This window comes from Bufo bufo, chromosome 6 (genome assembly GCF_905171765.1).
Source record: "Bufo bufo chromosome 6, aBufBuf1.1, whole genome shotgun sequence".
NCBI classification, from domain to species: Eukaryota; Metazoa; Chordata; class Amphibia; order Anura; family Bufonidae; genus Bufo; species Bufo bufo.
The window spans coordinates 389,068,368-389,091,845 of record NC_053394.1 but is presented as its reverse complement, the minus strand read 5'-3'; the positions used below and the strand labels follow the sequence as shown (position 1 = coordinate 389,091,845).

The 23,478-nt window shown below is 44.5% G+C and overlaps 1 long non-coding RNA gene across 1 annotated transcript; it reads left to right on the top strand.

The window, feature by feature from the left end:
• Nucleotides 1–1,035: 1,035 nt before the first annotated feature.
• LOC121003595 lies at nt 1,036–23,043 on the top strand. The gene is made up of 3 exons (XR_005779537.1): nt 1,036–1,166; nt 22,727–22,870; nt 22,988–23,043. It is a non-coding gene; the product is annotated as an uncharacterized LOC121003595 (long non-coding RNA).
• Nucleotides 23,044–23,478: the final 435 nt, after the last annotated feature.

The following is a 23,478-nucleotide window of genomic DNA, read 5'->3' as shown; positions in this document are numbered from 1 at the left end:
CACACACAGAGCCCCGATACCAGCAGATTACATCGCCGGCTCTGCTACATGGACATGACAAAGACTCTGCTGTAGTAACTGAACATTACACATACACAGCTCTGCTACATGGACATGACAAAGACTCCGCTGTAGTAAATGAACATTACACATACACAGCTCTGCTACATGGACATGACAAAGACTCAGCTGTAGTAACTGAACATTACACATACACAGCTCTGCTGCACACACTAATAGAAGTCTTTAGAGGCATATTACACATAAACAGCTTGGTTGTATGCACATACAGCTCAACTACACAGACATTACACGGATACAGCTCATCTATACAAACATTACAGGCTTACAGCTCTGCTACATACAGACTGGGATTCCACACAGCACAGCAGAGTCTCACACACAGAGCAGATAAACCTGGTCATGTGATCTCCATGACTCCTCCCATGGATCACATGGTTATGATATCATCACAGGTCCTGTACCTTCTCCTGCAGCATAACCTGACTCCTCCCACACCTGATCACATGGTCATGACATCATCACAGGTCCTGTACCTTCTCCTGCATCATAACCTGACTCCTCCCACACCTGATCACATGGTCATGACATCATCACAGGTACTGTACTTTCTCCAGCAGCACAGCCTGACTCCTCCCACACATGGTCACATGGTCATGACATCATCACAGGGCCTGTACCTTCTCCCGCAGCACAGCCTGACTCCTCCCACACCTGATCACATGGTCATGACATCATCACAGGTCCTGTACCTTCTTCTGCAGCACAGTCTGACTCCTCCCACACACGGTCACATGGTCATGACATCATTACAGGTCCTGTACCTTCTCCTGCAGCACAGCCTGACTCCTCCCACACCTGATCACATGGTCATGACATCATCACAGGTCCTGTACCTTCTGCAGCATAACCTGACTCCTCCCACACCTGATCACATGGTCATGACATCATCACAGGTCCTGTACCTTCTTCTGCAGCACAGCCTGACTCCTCCCACACATGATCACATGGTCATGACATCATCACAGGTCCTGTACCTTCTCCTGCAGCACAGCCTGGAGCCCGACTCCTGCATGGTGGTAGAAATGACAGCCCAGGAGGCTCCATAGTGAAGGGTTGTCAGAGGAGGACACGCCTGCCCCCAGGTAAGTGGAACACTCATCACATCCACACATATAAGGCTCCATCCGCCCTTAAAGGGGTATTCCCATCTTAGACAATGGGTGTATATCACTAGGATATGCCCCCATTGTCTGATAGGTGCGGGTCCCACCAATGGGACCCGCACCTATATTGAGAACAGAGCAGGGAGCACTGTGGCTGGAGGACCCCAGATTTCCCGGGGTCCGTCCACCACCAAGCGCTAATATCCGCCTCTCCCATAGAAGTGAATGGGAGCGTGCCACACATGCGCGGCCCATGCTCTCATTCATTTCTATGGGGTAGACGGCAATAGTTGAGCCAGCGCTTGGCTATTTTTGGCGGCCCCATAGAAATGAATGGAGGGCGGCTGCATATGCACAGTGCACTCTCCTTCACTTTCGGGGCTCCGTTCTCGATATATAGGTGGTGGGACCCGCACCTATAAGAAAATGGGGGCATATCTTAGCGATATGCCCCCATTGTCTGAGATGAGAAAACCCCTTTAAGGTTATTTGGTCAGTTATTTCCTTCAGTTATTGAGCCAAAACCAGTAGTGAAGACTGGAGCAGGGGGCGTTATATAGAAGACATATCCAGGAGATCTCAGGAACGTGGACTGGAGGAGGGGGCGTTATATAGAAGACATATCCAGGAGATCTCAGAGACGTGGAATGGAGGAGGGGGCGTTATATAGAAGACATATCCAGGAGATCTCAGAGACGTGGACTGGAGGAGGGGGCGTTATATAGAAGACATATCCAGGAGATCTCAGAGACGTGGACTGGAGGAGGGGGCGTTATATAGAAGACATATCCAGGAGATCTCAGAAACGTGGACTGGAGGAGGGGGCGTTATATAGAAGACATATCCAGGAGATCTCAGAGACTTGGACTGGAGCAGGGGGCGTTATATAGAAGACATATCCAGGAGATGTCAGAGACGTGGTCTGGAGCAGGGAGCGTTATATAGAAGACGTATCCAGGAGATCTCAGAGACGTGGACTGGAGGAGGGGGCGTTATATAGAAGACATATCCAGGAGATCTCAGAGACGTGGACTGGAGCAGGGGGCGTTATATAGAAGACATATCCAGGAGATCTCAGAGACGTGGACTGGAGGAGGGGGCGTTATATAGAAGACATATCCAGGAGATCTCAGAGACGTGGACTGGAGCAGGGGACGTTATATAGAAGACATATCCAGGAGATGTCAGAGACGTGGGCTGGAGCAGGGGCGTTATATAGAAGACATATCCAGGAGATCTCAGAGACGTGGACTGGAGCAGGGGCGTTATATAGAAGACATATCCAGGAGATCTCAGAGACGTGGACTGGAGCAGGGGGCGTTATATAGAAGACATATCCAGGAGATCTGAGACGTGGACTGGAGGAGGGGGCGTTATATAGAAGACATATCCAGGAGATCTCAGAGACATGGACTGGAGGAGGGGACGTTATATAGAAGACATATCCAGGAGATCTCATATGTGGACTGGAGCAGGGGGCGTTATATAGAAGACATATCCAGGAGATCTCAGAGATGTGGACTGGAGGAGGGGGCGTTATATAGAAGACATATCCAGGAGATCTCAGAGACGTGGACTGGAGCAGGGGGCGTTATATAGAAGACATATCCAGGAGATGTCAGAGACGTGGACTGGAGGAGGGGGCGTTATATAGAAGACATAACCAGGAGATCTCAGAGATGTGGACTGGAGGAAGGGGCGTTATATAGAAGACATATCCAGGAGATCTCAGAGACGTGGACTGGAGCAGGGGGGCGTTATATAGAAGATATATCCAGGAGATCTCAGACACGTGGACTGGAGCAGGGGGCGTTATATAGAAGACATATCCAGGAGATCTCAGAGACGTAGACTGGAGGAGGGGGCGTTATATAGAAGACATATCTAGGAGATCTCAGAGACGTGGACTGGAGTAGGGGGCGTTATATAGAAGACATATCCAGGGGATCTCAGAGACGTGGACTGGAGGAGGGGGCGTTATATAGAAGACATATCCAGGGGATCTCAGAGACGTGGACTGGAGCTGGGGGCGTTATATAGAAGACATATCCAGGAGATCAGAGACATGGACTGGAGGAGGGGACGTTATATAGAAGACATATCCAGGAGATCTCAGAGACTTGGACTGGAGGAGGGGGCGTTATATCAGAAGACATATCCAGGAGATCTCAGAGACGTAGACTGGAGCAGGGGGCGTTATATAGAAGACATATATCCAGGAGATCTCAGAGACGTGGACTGGAGCAGAGGGCGTTATATAGAAGACATATCCAGGAGATCTCAGAGACGTGGACTGGAGCAGGGGGCGTTATATGGAAGACATATCGAGGAGATCTCAGAGACGTGGACTGGAGGAGGGGGCGTTATATAGAAGACATATCGAGGTGATCTCAGAGACGTGGACTGGAGGAGGGGGCGTTATATAGAAGACATATCCTGGAGATCTCAGAGACGTGGACTGGAGCAGGGGGAGTTATATAGAAGACATGTCCAGGAGATCTCAGAGACGTGGACTGGAGCAGGGGGAGTTATATAGAAGACATATCCAGGAGATCTCAGAGACGTGGACTGGAGGAGGGGGCGTTATATAGAAGACATATCCAGGAGATCTCAGAGACTTGGACTGGAGGAGGGGGCGTTATATAGAAGACATATCCAGGAGATCTCAGAGACGTGGACTGGAGCAGGGGGCGTTATATAGAAGACATATCCAGGAGATCTCAGAGACTTGGACTGGAGGAGGGGGCGTTATATAGTAACATAGTACATAAGGCTGAAAAAAGACATTTGTCCATCCAGTTCGGCCTGTTATCCTGCAAGTTGATCCAGAGGAAGGCAAAAAAAACCCTGTGAGGTAGAAGCCAATCTTCCCCACTTTAGGGGAATAAAAAATTCCTTCCCGACTCCAATCAGGCAATCAGAATAACTCCCTGGATCAACGACCCCTCTCTAGTAGCTATAGCCTGTAATATTATTACGCTCCAGAAATACGTCCAGGCCCCTCTTGAATTCCTTTATTGTACTCGCCATCACCACCTCCTCAGGCAGAGAGTTCCATAGTCTCACTGCTCTTACCGTAAAGAATCCTCTTCTATGTTTGCGTACAAACCTTCTTACCTCCAGACGCAGAGGATGTCCCCTCGTCAGTCACAGTCCTGGGGATAAATAGATGATGGGATAGATCTCTGTACTGACCCCTGATATATTTATACATATTAATTAGATCTCCCCTCAGTCGTCTTTTTTTCTAAAGTGAATAACCCTAATTTTGATCATCTTTCAGGGTACTATAGTTGCCCCATTCCAGTTATTACTTTAGTTGCCCTCCTCTGGACCTTCTCCAGCTCTGCTATGTCTGCCTTATTTACAGGAGCCCAGAACTGTACACAGTACTCCATGTGTGGTCTGACTAGTGATTTGTAAAGTGGTAGGACTATATTCTTATCACGGGCATCTATGCCCCTTCTGATGCAACCCATTATCTTATTGGCCTTGGCAGCAGCTGCCTGACACTGGTTTTTGCAGCTTAGTTTGCTGTTTATTAAATTCCTAGATCCTTTTCCATGTCAGTGTTACCGAGTGTTTTATCATTTAGTATGTACGGGTGACTTGCATTATTCCTTCCCATGTGCATAACTTTACATTTGTCAGTGTTAAACCTCATCTGCCACTTATCTGCCCAAGCCTCCAATCTATCCAGATCCCTCTGTAGTAGTATACTGTCCTCTTCAGTGTAAATTACTTTACACAGTTTAGTGTCATCTGCGAAGACATATCCTGGAGATCTCAGAGACGTGGACTGGAGGAGGGGGCGTTATATAGAAGACATATCCAGGAGATCTCAGAGACGTGGGCTGGAGCAGGGGCGTTATATAGAAGACATATCCAGGAGATCTCAGAGACGTGGACTGGAGCAGGGGAGGTTATATAGAAGACATATCCAGGAGATCTCAGAGACGTGGATTGGAGAAGAGGATGTTATTGTCACGAACGTTCCTATGACAGGTGTCAGAAGATCAGAAAGACTGGCAACACATTGATCTTACAAGTTCCTGTTGGATCAATTAGGGTTTTGTTGTTTTGGTAATGGCCACACGCCATGCTTCAGGTGTTGTATGTTTGGTCATCTGACCTTGCCTATTTAGTGCAGTCTCTCCCTCTCAGGGATCTCTGCTGAGCTCCTGGTGCTGCTGTTCTCCTTGAAGCTAAGTCTTGTCTTCCCTATTTGTATTTTATTTGTTTTATTTCCTTGTTGTTTGTATCTAGGCCTGAGCGATACTCCTGTTCATCAATCTGGTGGAGGAATGGGTCGTCTCTCATGACCTGACACTATCCCAGGGCCTTGCAGGGTTTTTTTTTAAATAGACTTTTATTCAAGGAAAAGTACAAGTACACTGTAAACAAAACAGTTCAGAATAGCAACTACATCAGACATATCAATTACAGCATGGGAGAAAAGAAGCATGTCAGAAAGATAAGAGAATACAAGTACTTTCCTCCATTTTTCCCCCTTTTTTTTTCATTTCCCCCCTCCCCCCCCCCCCTTTTGCCCTCCAAATAACTGACATATACAACAGCAAGAATAGTCAATTGACCATGCAAAATTTTGGAGAACACAATCCTCATAGAGCTAACATCCGTGAAAACATTTATTATTTTGTTTGTCTTCATTCCCCCCCCCCCCTAGAAACACTCTCCCCTCCCCCAGGCCCCCCTCCCGCTCCCCCCCCCCTCTCACTTTTGTCCACCTTGAACGTCTCGGCTACTCAAAACCAGAACAGCTATTGGTCAGATCCATAAGACTACTCATTCATACTGTCACACTTTCAGAATGCCCAATCGACCCTTCAAATCCTCCTGTAAATACCAAGTTGTAAGTCTAAAGGGCCCTATCAATGTGGGGTATTCCAAGTTGGTAATGTAATGTATCATAAAGTTTCTCCACACTTTGTACCACTTTTTACCCAATATTTCTTTCTTGGTATTCGCATCTCTCCATTCTAGGAGAAATAATTGTTTCACACGGTTTAGTAGCATTTCAACACTGGGAACATTAACCAACAACCAATGTGCTAATAAGCAGCGTTTTGCCTCCAAAAGAATCTTGTGTTCCAGAACCGACAATCCCTTCCTCTCCTTATCTCTTTCATCATCAGATGTTTCTTTCCCTTCAGCCTGAAATATGACCAACTGGGGTGATAATTTACACCAAGTATTACCCAGCTGTTTCATAATTGCGGACACCTGATCCCAGAATCTCGCTACACCGGGACACACCCATAAGCCATGCAACAGGTCTGTTCCTGGGGAGTTACATTTTGGGCAGGCAGTTATTCTATCTGGCCTATCTTGAGAGGATGGAAAATTAAATCCATATATTGCCCTGTGTAGAATCTTGAACTGCGTTTCTCTCATCTGTTCATTAGGTACTGCCCGATATAATGCCTGAATACCTGCCCGAGCAATTGGTTCTAGATCCGTCATCTCCAACTGACTTTCCCATTTTCTGAACAGGCTAGCCACCAGCTGATCTTCCCAGGTTGCCCTAAGAGCATTATAGATTTCTGAGATAGACAACCTACTCTTATGCCCCAGAAAGGTGTCAAACTTGTTCTTCTGCCCTTCTTTGGAGATATCTCGTATAATCCTTTTCACATAACTATGAATCTGTCTATACGAGAATTGTGCCGGTTTCAGTAGGCCCCATCTTTCTACTAACTCATCCAGTGATGCCCATCTAGTCTCTCTCTCATGTATCAGATCCCCCAACTTTGTAATTCCCTTGTTCGCCCATTCCTGAAAGGATTTTTCACTATAACCAGGAGGAAAGTTAGGATTACCTTGTATAGGAAGGTGTTTCGAGAACATATAAGACAAACCAAAGAGTTTCCTCACATTTTTCCAGGCAATGATTGTGTCCCGAAGAATAAGAGACCTTCTTGCTACATATGGGAGTTTTGACACCTGGGAATGGAGGAGGGATACCAAGTTCCATGGGGCTGCCAGCTGACTCTCGACACCTAGGTTTGAGTAAAACGTAGTCTTATTTGCCCAGTCTAATATGTGTCTGCTGAGGCACGCCAGATTATACCCTCTCAAGTCTGGGAAATTTAGGCCCCCCTGTTCCTTCTTAATTTTCAACTTTTTTAACGCAATTCTTACTTTCTTCCCTCTCAACAAGAATCGATTAAATTTTTTCTCTAGGTCACTAATATCTGCATGTCGCAAGAGAATCGGAATTGTCTGCAAAGGATACATTAGCTTCGCTGCCCCCATCATCTTAATCAGCTGGCAGCGACCCATTAAGGAAAGAGGTAAATTCATCCACCTGTCCAGATCTCTTTTAATTTTGGCAAACAAAGGTGGATAGTTCAACCTATATATGGAATGCGGCGATTTCCCTATTTTGACCCCTAGGTAAGTAATCTGGGTCGACTGTTTAGCGATGCCATACTTCTCTGTGCCGATATCCCTCCCATCATCTCCTTGGGCCAACGGAAGCAATTCACACTTACTTCTATTCACTGCGTAACCTGAGTATTTCCCGAACTCATATAGCAATTCCATAATCTTACCCAGATGCTGATTCGGGCGGGCTAAAAATAATATGTCATCTGCGAACAAGGCCGCCTTCACCCTACACCCCCCGACTTTGATGCCCTCAAAAATATTAGAGTCACACAATACCCTGGCAAGTGGTTCTAGCGCTAAGTTGAACAAGAGAGGGGACAACGGACAACCTTGACGGGTGCCTTTTTGAAGTTGAAAGGGTTTAGACAAAAAGCCTTGAGTATATACCCTTGCTCTTGGGTTATGATACATCTGAGATAAATAAGCTCTAAATGCCCCTTTAAAACCCATCTTATCCAACACTGCCTCCAGCCATGCCCACCTTACATTATCAAATGCCTTTTCCGCATCTAAGGTGAGCATGGCCGGAAACTCCCCCTTAACCGGAAGATGCTGAATTCGATCCAAGACTGTCAGGACAGTCCTTATATTTGTCACTGCCGACCTGCCCTTCACAAATCCGACCTGTTCTTTCCCTATTAACTGGGGCAAAAATTTCGCTAAGCGGTCCGCTATAATCTTGGCCAGTAATTTTGCATCCACATTAATTAAAGATATGGGCCTATAAGAGCCCGGTGACGATGGATCTTTCCCTGGTTTGGGGAGTAGTTTGATATAAGACATATTTTCCTTGTCTAATGTCCTACGACCCTGAAAGACATCGTTGAATAATTCCAATAGGACCGTAGAAACCTGAGGTATTAGAGCCTTGAAATATTCTCCTGTAAATCCATCAGGTCCTGGGGCTTTGGAATTACCCAAGTGCCTAATGGCCTCCTGCAATTCTTGCAGTGATATATTGGCATTCAGAGTAAGTAGTTGTTCCTCTGTCAAATTTGGTAGCTTCACCTTATTCAAAATTGTATCTGTCAGATCACTCGTTGCTTCATCTTTATATAAGGCTTCATAGTAGGAACCTAAGATGTTACTGATTTACCGCAGGGTCATGGCTCCCATTCCCCTCTTTGTCTACCAGAAATGCAATATGTTGTGGGTTCCTCATCCCCTTAGCTAGGTTTGCAAGCAGTCTCCCGGATTTATTACCATATTTATATAGCTTTGTTTCCATTTCTGACTGTCTCAGTGACTCCCTTTCCTTCATGCATTTTTCAAAAATACGTCGCTCAGTTAACCAATTCTGTCTATTAATATCTGACGGGTCACCCTTGAATTTAGAGTATGCTGCCCAGACCTTCTGGCTCGCTTCACTGAAAGATTTTTGAGCTTTCTTTTTAATACTCCCTATATATCCCATGATCTTTCCCCTCATCACCACCTTTGATGCGTTCCAAAATAGCTGCGGATCATCTAAGTGTATCCCATTATCAGACTTTTAATCCTCCCACCATATAGATAGCTTTTCTACAAATTCTTCCCTTGCGCTCAGATGAGAAGGAAAGCGCCAAATATAGTCTAGCCCTCTTGGAAATGACTCGAACAATTCTATGGATACCGGTGCATGGTCTGATAGAACCAAGTCGCCAATCTCCGCCTCTTCCACGCTATATGAAAGTGAAAGGGAAAGGAGAATATTATCAATCCTTGACCATGAGAGCTGCGAATTGGAATAGAATGTAAAGCCCCGATCATCCGGATGTAATTGGCGCCAAGGGTCTACCAGACTCGCTCCCTCCATGAAGGGTTGCATCACATTATCCTGTGGCCCATCAATCCCAATCCTACCACCGTCTCGCTTTCTGTCTTCTGCACCTCTCACCACTGAGTTAAAATCCCCTCCAATAATTTTATGAAGGTTCGAATCTCCTAATACCCTGGACTCCAAGTCACTAAAGAAAACACCATTGTTGGTATTGGGACCGTACACGTTATAAATGCTGTATTGTGTATCTTGCACCTGAATCAGAACCTGTACCCACCTGCCCTTTGTATCGGCAGAATGCCCTATTATCGTGCAGTTGAGCTGTTTATTGACTAAAGTTAAAACTCCTGCCTTCCTATCACACGCCGAGGATCCAAATACTTCCCCCACCCACAACCTTTTCATCCTGTCAAAGTCCTTCTACTCTAGGTGGGTCTCCTGGAGAAGCACAATGTCAGGTTTGAGTTTCTTTAAATGCCTGAGAATCATCCATCTTTTATGGGGTGACCTCAGACCTTTTATGTTCCAGGAGATGATTTTCATCTTATATCTTATTCAATATCACTACCCTTGTAGCCGGATTACCAAAAACGTTCAAAGTGGACAAAAGTTACTAAACACTTTTACCAAAACCCCTAGATAAGTTTCTCTTCTTTACCCCCCTGACCTCCCTTCCCTAACCGTTAGAGCAGCCCCTAACTATGTTTACACTTTTTAAACTTCCTTTTTTCTGGGTTGCGGCACCCACTCGACCTCCCTACTCAAGCCCTAGTTTACCTAAGGTCATTTGTCCCCCAGAGTAAGCATTAACATTATCAACCAAGTAAGTTTTTGAACAATAAACTTTTCAAATGATAACTTCCCCCACTCATCAATATCAGTGGAAAATATAGGCCCAAAGGGAAGATCACCCTCTGTGAACAATAAAACCCACTACTGCAGGTGGTGGATCATGCTGAACCATATCACATATTGTCACAGGAACAGTCACCTCCTCGGATACGACCGCCCTTCTCTCCTGGGAGCACGTCTGTTGTCCGTCCCTGAACGGCTCTCTCTGTCATGGTGACCCCGGCCAGTATCTTGAGAATTTGCCTGACGCCTTTCCCCTTCACTCATATCCGGACGCGGTGATGAGGACCTCCGTCTGCGTTCCTCTCCCCCCTCCTGTCTTCTGTTCTGTATAGTGTCCAGCATTTCCTCTGCCGCCAGTGGTTCATGAAATATTATCGTGGATCCATCTGCATGTGTAACGCGCAGTTTTGCTGGGTACATTAGCTGGAATTTAATTTTCCTTTTATATAACTGCGAACAGACATTGCTGAACTCTCTTCTTTTCTTTGCAACCGCCGCTGAATAATCTGCAAACAGCAGCACATTATTTCCTTGTATTCTGAGGGGGCTTTTCCTATTTCGAAATGCTCTTAAGATGGCTTCTTTATCACAGTAATCAAGGTATTTCATAATTACTTGTCGCGGTTTTACGGCCGCACCGTGCGTCTCCCCCGCTCTTTTCATCTGTGAATTTTCAATAAGCCCAATTCTATGTGCTCTCTCCACCTTATGACGGCCCTCTAGGCCCAGAGCTCGGGGCAAATCTATTTCGCAAAGTCCTTTCAAGTCTATTGCTTTTACCGACTCTGGTAAGCCTATCAAGCGCAGATTGCTGCGTCTCGACCTGTTTTCTAGGTCCTCTACCCTGTCCATTAAGATTGCGTTTTGTTTGGACAGTTCATTCAGGGTGCGAGCATGACTGGCAGTATCACTTTCAATAGAATTTGCTCTCTGCTCCAGCTCCTCTAATCTGCCATCATGTTGGTGTATCATTTCATGTACCTGTTGCAGGGACGCAGACAACGTTTTAGTCAGCGTATCCCTGATATCAGGGGCCAAGTAAGTCGCCACTTCTATAGCCAGCGCTTTATAGTCGATGCCCTTTGCCAACGGTGTCATCGACTCCACTGCCAGCGACTCACCCTCGTCACAAGTGTTGATCTCTGGGTCAGGTGTAAAAGCGCACGGCTCCGCCATCTTGCCTTGCGAAACTCCCGCGCTGGCCGACATGGTGGACTTAATGCTGCCGCTCCGTAGAAGGTACCGCTCCATGCACCAGGTGCTTTAGTCGATAGCAGACTTCACCTTTACTTTTAGCAGTGTTCCCACGTATGCACACACGGTGGGGATCTGGTTTGAAGACGAGCGGGTGCCGGAGCTCTTTCACTCCGCTGCTAGCATCCCAGCGCCGGAACCGGAAGTCCTTGCAGGGTTTTGTAGGGCTCACGGTTCCTGTGTATGAGATTTCCTACCATCGAGGTCGGCTCATATTGATAGGTAGTCAGGGCTCAGATTATGGTTGTCCTAGGAGGTGACTTTTTCCTTTATCCTAGTTTCCAGGCCTAGTTCCTGTCTCCTTTCCTCCTGTGTGTGGTGTGAGTTTTCCCCCACACTGATCGTGACATTATAAACCGCCAAACCGTCATTTTGTTTGTCTGTATCAGTTCAGCCATGGATGTTATCGCTGCACTGACCGGACAGCTGCAGGGGATGTCTCTGGTGGTAGCTGACCTCCACACAACCATCTCACAGATTCAGAGACCACAGATGGCTGATCCAAGTAGTGGTTACCTGACCTGACCTGTCCTGAACCTAAAGTTGTCCTCCCGGATAGATTCTCGGGGAAAGTGATAATTTTCATTCAGTTCAGGGAAGCATGCAAGTTGTATTTTAAGCTACGTCCACATTCATCTGGGGATGAGAGGCAGAGAGTGGATGTGATTATTTTGTTGCTTAAAGGGGATGCCCAGTCTTAGGCTTTTTCTCTGCTGACTGGATCACAGTCCTTCTTCTGATCGGTAGATGCATTTTACAGAGGTTTAAGTCTGATCTATGATGACCCGGATCGGACCTCTCTGGCCGAGACTAAATTACGTGGCCTGCGTCAGGGAAAGCGTTCGGCGGAGATCTATTGTTCCAAATTTAGGAGGTGGGCTACAGATATTGAGTAGGACGATCTTGCTCTTTGCAGTCAATTCTGTGAGGGATTATCAGAAAGGCTGAAGTATCCTTTGGCTTTTCATAAGAATCCTGAGTCTTTGGAAGCCGCTATGTCTCTAGCTGTGCGTATTGATAGACTCCTAAGAGAGAGATCAAAGGGCCCACTCTCTCAGGACGTTCTATTACATAACGTACCTCCTTCCTCTGACACTTTGGGTGAAGAGACTCCTGAGTTTTTACCTGGGGCTGAACCCATGCAAATAGGGGGAGCGACTCCTGGTTCTGCTTGCAAAAGTAGTAATCGTAAGCAGGAAGTATGTTTTTTCTACGTCAAAGGGAACATTTTAGTCCAACTCCCATCTGACTATTGGAGGTGTGAGCGGGGAGTCAGAGAATGTGCATTTGTCCTTTCCTGGTAGTTCCCGATTTCTCCTGACTACTGAGGTGGCACTAGAGTAAAAAACTGGGGGAATTGAAGTATTTATCGACAGCGGTGCCGGGGTGAACCTGATTGTTGCTCAGTTTGTTCGCATGCACGGGTTATCACCAAGTACATACAAAAAAACATTCCTATTTGCTATTGATTCTGCTCCTCTTGTTCAGAGGTGTTTGTCGCAAGTTTTGCATTATATCAGAATAATAGTGGGTGACTTTCATGAAGAATTTATCTCCTGTTTTATCTTGGAAGGTCTCCCTGCACCTATGGTTCTGGGTTTACTGTGGCTTACCAAGCATAATCCAACTATCGATTGGCAAGCTAGGCAGATTCTGGATTGGGGGGGACTATTGCATTGATAATTGTCTCAATACATCTTTTTCTGTTGTTACTACTAAAGCTGTACCCTCTTTTATATACGAATTTGCCAATGTGTTTTCTGAGAGTGGATGTCATCATTTACCTTCCCATCGGAAATATGATTGCCCTGTCACTCTTATTCCTGGGGCTAAATTGCCTAAATCTAGGTTGTATAACCTTTCTGAACCTTAAAGACAGGCCATGAGAGAATATATTGCTGAGAATTTGAAGAAAGGGCACATAAGACCTTTCAAGTCTCCAGTGGCTGCAGGGTTAATTTTTGTAAAAAAAAAAAAAAAGATGGAGGTCTTCGGCCATGTCTGGATTTCCGTGAACTTAATCAGATTACTACACGTGATCCTTACCCTCTTCCTTTAATTCACGATTTGTTTAACCAGATTATTCGTGCCAAGGTGTTCTCCAAGTTGGACTTAAGGGGGGCATATATTCTGGTCAGGATCAAGGAAGGGGATGAATGGAAGACGGCTTTAAATACTCCTGAGGGGCACTTTGAGAACCTGGTCATGCCTTTCGGGTTGATCAATGCTCCGGCGGTCTTCCAACATTTTGTGAATGACATCTTTAATCACCTGGTGGGGAGGTTTGTGGTCGTGTATTTGGATGACATTCAAATTTATTCTCCAGACATGGAAACACATCAGGATCATGTTAGACAGGTGTCTAAGGGACAATATATTGTTCGCAAAATTAGAGAAGTGTGTTATTGTGGTACACAAGGTGCAGTTTTTGGGCTACCTGCTGTAATCTTCAGGTTTTCAAATGGATCCTGAGAAAGTCCGTTCTGTATTGGACTGGGATCGACACGAAAATCTGAAGGCTCTCATGCAGTTGTTAAGGTTCTCGAACTATTACCGAAAATGTATTCAAAATTATTCAACAATAGTAAAATGCTTAACGGACATGACTAAGAAAGGGACAGATGTCTCTGTATGGTCTGATTCGGCATTGCAACTCTTTTCTCCGATTTAAGGAATGCCCCTATATTGGTGCAGCCAGATGTGTCTCAACGGTTCATTGTAGAAGTGGACGCATCCGAGGCGGGGGTAGGAGCAGTTTTGTCGCAGGGCCCATCACCTGGTAAATGGCAACTATGTGCATTTTTTTGAAAAAAACTCTCCCCAGCTGAAAAAATTATGGTGTGGGTAACAGAGAGTTGCTGGCCATTTAAATTGGCTTTTGAGGAATGGCGTCATTGGTTGGAAGGGGCGATTCATCCGATCACGGTATTCACTGATCACAAAAATCTGGCTTATCTGGAGTCGGCGAAACGTCTGAACCCGAGACAAGCCAGATGGGCCCTGTTTTTCACCAGATTCAATTTCACTGTCACCTATCGTCCTGGGGTTAAGAACATCAAGGCAGATGCCTTGTCACGTCGTTTTTCTGGAGGTGGTGATTTAGAAAACCCGAGTCCCATACTGTCTGATGGGGTGGTGATATCTGCCCTCTACCCTGAACTTGAGGTGAAGGTGTTAGATGCTCAGGGAGACGCACCGGATTCATGTCCCTCTGGGAAACTGTTTGTACCACCGGAATTGCGTCTCAAGGTGTTTGAGGAACATCATTGTACGGTTCTTACAGGACACCCTGGAAGCAGGTCCACTGCCAACTTGTGTCAGCCTGTACTACCTGTGCATGTGCCAAGGTGACACATGCCCGAACTTCTGGATCTCTGCTCCCATTGCCTATCCCGTCCAGACCATGGACTCATGTATCCATGGACTTTATCACTGATCTACCGAATTCTTCAGGAAAGACAGTTATTCTGGTTGTAGTTGATCAGTTTAGTAAAATGGTACACTTTATAGCGTTGCCGCGCCTACCTAATGCTAAAACCCTTGCACAAGTATTTGTTGGGAACATTGTGAAAATCTATGGCATTCCCCCCGACGTGGTCTCGGATCGTGGGACTCAGTTTGTTTCCAGATTCTGCAAGGCGTTCTGTACTCATCTGGGAATTCAACTGTCCTTTTCTTTGGCTTTTCATCCTCAGTTGAACAGACAGACGGAGCACACTAATCAGAGTCTGGAGACTTACTTGAGATGTCTTGTATCTGAGAACCAGGAGGAGTGGTCTTCCTTTTTGTCTTTGGCAGAGTTTGCCATAAACAATCGTAGTCAGGAGTCCACTGGTCAGTCTCCGTTTTTTGAAGCCTATGGGTTTCACCCGCAGTTTGGCACATTTTCTGGTTTTGATACTTCTAGTATCCCTTAGGAAGAAAGTTTTTCGTCATCATTGTCTTATGGCGAATAATTAAAATAACTTGAAGAATATGAGCAACAAATATAAAAGTATGGCTGACAGGAAACTTATGAATGGTCCGGACCTAAGTGTGGGTGATTCTGTGTGGCTGTCCACAAGAAACATTAAGTTGAAGGTACCTTCCTGGAAGTTGGGTCCAAGGTTTATCGGCCCATATAAGATCACGGCTATTATTAATCCTGTAACTTTTCATCTTGAACTTCCTCAGTCCCTGAAAATTTATAATGTGTTCCATAATTCTTTGTTGAAGAGATATGTGGAACCTTTGCAGCCATCTTCCTTGCCACCAGCTCCTGTCATGGTGGATGGTAGTTTGGAATTCCAGATCGCCAAAATAATCGATTCTCGAGTTCTCTGTAGATCTCTAAAGTATCTTGGCCACTGGAAAAGCTATGGACCAGAAGAGAGGATGTGGGTACCGGCATCCGATGTGAATGACGGTCGTTTGGTGAAAGCCTTTCACAGATTTCACCCTGATAAGGTCGGTCCTGGGTTCCCGGAGGTCACCCGTAGAAGAGGGGGGGGGGGGGGTACTGTCACGAACGTTCCTATGACAGGTGTCAGGAGATCAGAAAAACTGGCAACACGTTGATCTTACAAGTTCCTTGTGGATCAATTAGGGTTTTGTTGCTTTGGTAATGGCCACACCCCTTGCTTCAGGTGTTGTATGTTTGGTCATCTGACCTTGCCTATTTAGTGCCGTCTGTCCCTCTCAGGGTGCGGTTTATAGTTTATTTCCATGGACTTCAAGCTAGCTGGTTGTTTGGATCTCTGCTAAGCTCCTGGTGCTGCTGCTGTTCTCCTTGAAGCTAAGTCTTGTCTTCCCTATTTGTATTTTGTTTGTATCTAGGCCTGAGCGAGACTCCTGTTCATCCATCTGTGGAGGAATGAGTCGTCTTTCATGCCCTGACACTATTACAGGGTTTTATAGGGCTCAAGGTTCCTGTGTATGAGCTTTCCTACCATCAAGGTCAGCTCATATTGATGGGTTGTCCTAGGAGGTGACCTTTTCCTTTACCCTAGTTTCCAGGCCTAGTTCCTGTCCCCTTTCCTCCTGTGTGCGTTGGGAGTCTTCTTCCCACACCATATCCATTATATAGAAGACATATCCAAGAGATCTCGGAGACGTGGACTGGAGCAGTGGGTGTTATATAGAAGACATGTCCAGGAGATCTCAGAGACGTGGACTGGAGCAGGGGACTGGAACGCCCAAAACATAAAAATTAATACTTTTCAAAAAGTCACTAAACTTGACTGGATAAAAATGAGTGGCACTACAAGAAGAGGGTCACACCCCCAAGGATATATAAATACAGGATACGAGGCTGAAGTTGGTTTCTTATTCAGAAGTTGCAGTGAGCGTCCCAAGAGGAAATCAGGTGAAAGTGGCATTGAAATACAAAAGATGGGCACAAAATGGGCAGAAAAGTGTGATTTTAAATACTGAAATGAATTCGGGCACTGATCTCACACTGGTGAAATACAGAGGGTGGTGCCCGGACCATATGCACGGGAGTTAAGCCCAAACAGGTTCTGGGCACAAGAATGGCAGCAAAGTGGACAGACGAACACTGTCACTGATATCAATGAGTAACTAGTGTTTTTAAAGGGTTAAATGAATTTGTGCCGGGCTGAACTGAAATGTATATGATCACACTCTCTATGTTGGCAGTGTGAAATCAATGTCCGAATTCATTTAGCACTGTGGATGACACTGTTATGGGAGCGTTCTGGATGACGATGTTGTGGATGACGCTGTTGTGGGGGGCGCTGTGGATGACGCTCGGTAATTCTGCTCGTAGATGATAAATATGATATAGCGGGCTCCAAAAAGATATAAATAAATAGAGAATTAATAATAATGGAGAAGAAGTGCGCAGGTCTCCAGTGTGAGGCGCTGACGAGACAGAAATCATAGAACGGCGAAAGGAAATTCACAAGTAAAATGACTGAAATAAACAATAGTAAAATCACCAACCCATATGACAGACATCTGTAGGGGATGTTTCATCACCGACGTGCGTTTCAGCTGCTGTCTTTATCTTAGGGTCGGTGCTGCTGTGTGTGAGAAGCTTTTTATATCAGTGTATAATATACAGTGCCTTGAAAAAGTATTGACTTTTGTACAGTGCCTTGACTTTTTTCGTATTCTTTTACATTACAGTTGAATGTTTTGTTAATCAGAATTTTATCTGATGGATCAGAACACAATAGTCTAAGTTGGTGAAGTGAAATGAGAAAAATATATAAATTAAACTATTGTTTAGAAATAGAAAACAGAAATTTGTCAGGGTGGATTTGATTTAAATCTAACTGATTTTAAATCACTAGTCAGTAAGGCTTGATTTAAATCATAGTTTTCTACATAAAGACTAATTCTTGCTGGTATAACTTATAATATGCAAGTAAATGAAGATTTCTAGAATAACAACTTTTCATATTAGTTTGATTAGGTTGATTCTGCATTCATAGGTTTGTAGAAGTTAGGATTAAGGTATTTTTCTGTTCATGTTATAACATTTTTGCTGTAAAGAAGAGGCATGTGATCTCTGCTGAGTCAAATTCAATTTTGAGAACTGCAAAAGTAAACCAATCATCTGTGATAATATCTTGTAGGCAGAGAAACTGCCCAATAATCTTACAAAAACCTCTGGAAGAGCATGACATTGTGAATGGACAAAGGGGGAAACTAACTCTCCTTAGGGAGAGAGCACCTTTATCAGTGTGAGGAGACTTTTAGGCCATACATGCTCCTCTGGAATTCTGGGAGGGAAGAAATGCAAATGAGCTCTTGACAAGCTTTGCCTCTAATGCCACCAGATGTAAGGCAGCTATCCTATAAGTCAATATTCAGCTCTTAAAATAAGCCTTAAGACATGACTTGGATATTAAATAAGCCAGCACCTTATCTGCAGACAGCTGTTTCGGACACAGGCCTCCTACCCAGTTAAGCCAGTACTCTCTGCTCTGCACGGATGAGGGGCAATCACCCCAAAACAGCTGTCTGCAGATAAGGTGCTGGCTTATTTAATATCCAAGTCATGTCTTAAGGCTTATTTTAAGAGCTGAATATTGACTTATAGGATAGCTGCCTTACATCTGGTGGCATTAGAGGCAAAGCTTGTTAACAGCTCATTTGCATTTCTTCCCTCCCATTGTGAATGGATTAATGGAATTTATTTACCAAAAAAATTAAACATATACAGCCTTATTCTACATAATTAAAAAACGAATCTTTATTTCATGATGGAATAACCTTTGGATGGTAATATATTTTCCTCAAAAAGCATTTTATATAAAAAAAAAATCTGATTTAAATCAAAAAATCTGTTTTTAAAAAAAAAAAAAAAAAAATCATTGATTTTTATCCACATTGTGCGTATGCATTCACCCCCTTTTTTAGGAAGCCCAAAAAAAGCTCTGGTGCAACTAATTGCCTTCAGAAGTCACATAATTAGGCTCCATTCAGATGTCCATAGTGCATTGCGGATCCGCAATACATCCGGCCAGCACCCCAATAGAAATGCCTATTCTTGTCTGCAATTGCGGACAAGAAAAGGACATGTTCTATTTTTTTTTTCCAGAGCCGCGGACCGGAAGATTGGGGGCGCGCTTCAGAAATGCGGATGTGGACATCAAATAGTGTGCTGTCCGCATCCATTCCTGCCCTATAGAGAATTAATGGGTCCGCACCCGTTCTGCAATTTGCGGAACAGATGCGGATCCATTCTACAGACATGTGAATGGAGCCTTAGTGACATGATGTCCACCTACAGTACAGACCAAAAGTTTGGACACACCTTCTCATTCAAAGAGTTTTCTTTATTTTCATGACTATGAAAATTGGAGATTCACAATGAAGGCATCAAAACTATGAATTAACACATGTGGAATTTTATACATAACAAACAAGTGTGAAACAACTGAAAATATGTCATATTCTAGGTTATTCAAAGTAACCACCTTTGCTTTGATTACTGCTTTGCACACTCTTGGCATTCTCTTGATGAGCTTCAAGAGGTAGTCCCCTGAAATGGTTTTCACTTCACAGGTGTGCCCTGTCAGGTTTAATAAGTGGGATTTCTTGCCTTATAAATGGGGTTGGGACCATCAGTTGCGTTGAGGAGAAGTCAGGTGGATACACAGCTGATAGTCCTACTGAATAGACTGTTAGAATTTGTATTATGGCAAGAAAAAAGCAGCTAAGTAAAGAAAAATGAGTGGCCATCATTACTTTAAGAAATGGAGGTCAGTCAGTCAGTCGAAAATTGGGAAAACTTTGAAAGTAAGGGCTATTTAACCATGAAGGAGAGTGATGGGGTGCTGCGCCAGATGACCTGGCCTCCACAGTCACCAGACCTGAACCCAATCGAGATGGTTTGAGGTGAGCTGGACCGCAGAGTGAAGGCAAAAGGGCCAACAAGTGCTAAGCATCTCTGGGAACTCCTTCAAGACTGTTGGAAGACCATTTCAGGGGACTACCTCTTGAAGCTCATCAAGAGAATGCCAAAAGTGTGCAAAGCAGTAATCAAAGCAAAAGGTGGCTACTTTGAAGAACCTAGAATATGACATATTTTCAGTTGTTTCACACTTGTTTGTTATGTATATAATTCCACATGTGTTAATTCATAGTTTTGATGCCTTCATAGTCATGAAAATAAAGAAAACTCTTTGAATGAGAAGGTGTGTCCAAACTTTTGGTCTGTACTGTATGTGCAATCTAAGTGATACATGATCTGTCATTATGTATACACACCAGAGGCATCACTGACCAAACACTGCCATGAAGACCAAGGAACTCTCCAAACAAGTAAGGGACAATGTTGTTGAGAAGTACAAGTCAGGGTTAGGTTATAAAAAAATATCGAAATCTTTGATGATCCCCAGGAGCAGCATAAAATCTATCATAACCAAATGGAAAGAACATGGTACAACAGCAAAGCTGCCAAGAGACGGCCACCCACCAAAACCCACGGAGCGGGCAAGGAGGGCATTAATCAGAGAGGCAGCACAGAGACCTGAGGTAACCCTGGAGGAGCTGCAGAGTTCCACAGCAGAGACTGGAGTGTCTGTACATAGGACGACAATAAGCCGTACGCTCCATAGAGTTGGGCTTTATGGCAGAGTGGCCAGAAGAAATCCATTACTTTCAGCTAAAAACAAAAAGGCACTTGGGAGACTCCCAAAATGTATGGAGGAAGGTGCTCTGGTCTGATGACACCATCAAAGAAAACGCTATGTCTGGTGCAAGCCCAACACATCACATCACCCAAAGAACACCATCCCCACAGTGAGACCTGGTGGTGGCAGCATCATGCTGGGAGGACTGGGAAACTGGTCAGAGTGGAGGGAACGATGGATGGTGCTAAATACAGGGATATTCTTGAGCAGAACCTGTCCCACTCTGTGCGTGATCTGAGGCTAGGATGGAGGTTCACCTTCCAGCAGGACAATGACCCCAAACACACTGCTAAAGCAACACTTGAGTGGTTTAAGGGGAAACATGTAAATGTGTTGGAATAGCCTAGTCACAGCCCAGATCTCCATCCAATAGAAAATCTGTGGTCATTGCTGTTCACAAGTGCAAACATCCAACGTGAAGGAGATGGAGAAGTTTTGCAATGAGGAATGGGCAAATAACTCCCAGTGGTAAGATGTGGCAAGCTCATAGAGACTTATCCAAAGAGACTTGGAGCTGTGATTACCGCACAAGGTGTCTCTACAAAGTACTGACTTTAGGGGGGTGAATAGTGATGCACATTGACTTTTTCTGTTATTTTGTCCTATTTGTTGTTTGCTTCACAATAAAATGAAAAAAACATCTTCAAAGTTGTGGGCATGTTCTGTAAATTAAATGATGCAAATCCTCAAACAATCCATGTTAATTCCAGGTTGTGAGGCACCAAAACACAAAAATAGTCAACGGGGGGTGAATACTTTTGCAAGGCACTGTAATACTTGCCGGCGACAAGAGGACACCACGCAGGAAGCAGGCAGGCAAGTGGGACAGGAAGCGGTGGTCTTGTGCTCACCACGCCAGCACAGGGGAGGAGGAGCCAAGCAGAGTACAGCGCATGCGCACATGAGGAGGAGTATTAATGCTCCATATTGGAGAAGGGCAGAATGACCCAGAGAAACAGGGAGAGATTCTGGAATTCCTTGGATTTCTTCATTCAATCCCTCCGGTGTCAGAGTCCGCATCCTGACCCTCCAGAAGTCTTCTCCACCGATCAGCCGTGCAGACACATCTCTACACCACGTTGGTATTAAACCGCCATCTTTATTATGTGTGATGGTGAAATGACGGACAAACTGCGGTTAGATTTCCTGCATGAAAATTCCCAGTTTTCAAAATGTTAATTTCTCTGCTTTTCCGGCAGATAGTGATACCTCGTAAACTAGTTATTACTTTACATCCCCCATATGTCTACTTTATGTTCCTCATTCTGTAAATGTCATTTTATTTTTTTAGAACAGGCTTAGAAGTTTAGAAACAATTCTTAAAATGTTTATGCAAATTTCTGTGTGTGTAGTAGGGATACGGGAACGCTGACTTCTGCTGTTTCAGTGTCCTGAATGGTATGAAGGATAAGTTTATTCCTCTCAATAGGTTGGTGTCGCAATTGCACTCGATGGATTAATACCACAGTTACACCAGACGCATTTCGAAACTGTACGTTTTGTTCCTCAGTGGTTGCAATAGTATAAAAATGAGGGACCAATCGCTCCTTATCCGGAGCTGTGCTGATATCAGAACCTGGGCCGGACCGTGTCAGGTTGTTTTTGTAGTATTCTAGTCATTCACAATGCACACCCTGCGGTTTTTTTCAGTTGTTCTATATACCAACAAATGAAACATAGAAATGATCTAGATTATAAAATCCAATATATAGAAAATACTAAACATCCAAGTTGATCAACAAGTCATAAAACTGGGAGTAAAGAAATATAGAATAAAATAAACACATGTAGTGTAAAAGGGCTAATGTGATCTTCATTCCGGGGTGTTAGTTCGCTCTGCAGGTCTGTCTGTATTTTATTCTATTTTTTTATTTATTTTTTATTCCCAGTTTTATGACTTGTTGATCAGCTTATGTTTTGTATTTTATATATATTGGATTTTATGACATATCATGAAACTGCCTTGACCTCACACATGTTTTGATCCATATAAAAAGAGAGAACACAACATCTACACTTTATTATCTCCTCCGATGTCTCCTCTTATCTCCAGTTATTGTATTATACATGAGATTTTGTAGGATTTTCCATCGTCTCATCTTCTTTCCATTCAGGTTCCTACAATATATGATCCGCCCAGTGGAGATCTTCTATATAAGATCCTTCTCCTGATTGACGTCACAAGGATGGACAGGGACAAGATGTCGGAGAGTATAATAAATCTCGCCCTAGAGATCCTCTTCTGGCTTACTGGAGAGGTGAGAGGTTCTGTTGATGTCACATTACATCATCTTATCTATGTTACATGACTGGAGAGGTGAGGGACTCTGGAGATGTATGGAGTGATATTTATTACTGTGTCTCTCCATAACCAGGACTACACAGTAGTGAAGAAGACCTCTAGTGAGCGCTGTCAGGACCCTGTGTCTGAAGGATGGGGAAGAACCCTGAGCCCAATCATGGGGCCTCCACCTCACTACCTGATACATGAGGAAATCAATAGAGAGAAGATCCTAGAACTCACCAACAAGATGATTGAGCTGCTGACTGGAGAGGTGACACTGCTGGGAATGCTGGGACATTATACAGGAACACTATGAAGGGATCTGGGTGATGACTGTATCATTGTGTTGTCAGGTTCCTATAAGGTGTCAGGATGTCACCATCTATTTCTCCATGGAGGAGTGGGAGTATTTAGAAGGACACAAAGATCTGTACAAGGACATCATGATGGAGGATCACCGGCCCCTCACATCACCAGGTAATAGACATGACTAAATACACACGTTCTCTCATTATCTGTATGTAAGGAATTAATTCAGTCACTGGATGTGTTTCCTACTGTTGGAAATTGGCCACAACAACA